The 1,002-nt window shown below is 60.8% G+C and overlaps 1 non-coding gene across 1 annotated transcript; it reads right to left on the minus strand.

The window, feature by feature from the left end:
• Window positions 1-747: 747 nt before the first annotated feature.
• Window positions 748-903, minus strand: LOC123179033 (5.8S ribosomal RNA). The gene has a single exon (XR_006490053.1). It is a non-coding gene; the product is annotated as a 5.8S ribosomal RNA (ribosomal RNA).
• Window positions 904-1,002: the final 99 nt, after the last annotated feature.

Here is a 1,002-nt window from a genome sequence, read left to right on the forward strand (position 1 = left end):
GCTTTGGCCGCCGGCGCGGCCGACAACAGTCCACACCCCGAGCCGAGCGGCGGACCAGCAAGAGCCGTTCCGCATACGGCCGGGGCGCATCGCCGGCCCCCATCCGCTTCCCTCCCGGCAATTTCAAGCACTCTTTGACTCTCTTTTCAAAGTCCTTTTCATCTTTCCCTCGCGGTACTTGTTCGCTATCGGTCTCTCGCCTGTATTTAGCCTTGGACGGAGTCTACCGCCCGATTTGGGCTGCATTCCCAAACAACCCGACTCGTTGACGGCGCCTCGTGGGGCGACAGGGTCCGGGCCGGACGGGGCTCTCACCCTCCCAGGCGCCCCTTTCCAGGGGACTTGGGCCCGGTCCGTCACTGAGGACACCTTTCCAGACTACAATTCGGACGGCACAGCCGCCCGATTCTCAAGCTGGGCTGCTCCCGGTTCGCTCGCCGTTACTAGGGGAATCCTTGTAAGTTTCTTCTCCTCCGCTTATTTATATGCTTAAACTCAGCGGGTAGTCCCGCCTGACCTGGGGTCGCGGTCGAAGCGACGTGCGCTTCGTTTGTTGGGTCATTCAAAGGCCATAATGCCAGCTGCGCGCCGGATGCACTGCATTGATAAAGCGAGGACGCCCACCATGCGCTGTGTCCGGCGCGGTACGCCGGCAGCCCAATCTTCGGTCCACCGTCCCTTGAGAGACGAGGGACCAGATGCCGCATCCCGATTCCCGTTGAGAGTGGTTGGGAGCGTGTTTTGGCGTGACGCCCAGGCAGGCGTGCCCTCGGCCGAGTGGCCTCGGGCGCAACTTGCGTTCAAAGACTCGATGGTTCGCGGGATTCTGCAATTCACACCAGGTATCGCATTTCGCTACGTTCTTCATCGATGCGAGAGCCGAGATATCCGTTGCCGAGAGTCGTGTGGATTAAATAGATTTGCAACACGAGGGACGGCTAGCAAGCTAGACATGCCCCCGGGTTAGGCACAGTGTTCCTTGACGCCTTCGGCGCCGTGGGT

Source organism: Triticum aestivum, unplaced genomic scaffold (assembly GCF_018294505.1).
Source record: "Triticum aestivum cultivar Chinese Spring unplaced genomic scaffold, IWGSC CS RefSeq v2.1 scaffold85258, whole genome shotgun sequence".
NCBI lineage: Eukaryota > Viridiplantae > Streptophyta > Magnoliopsida > Poales > Poaceae > Triticum > Triticum aestivum.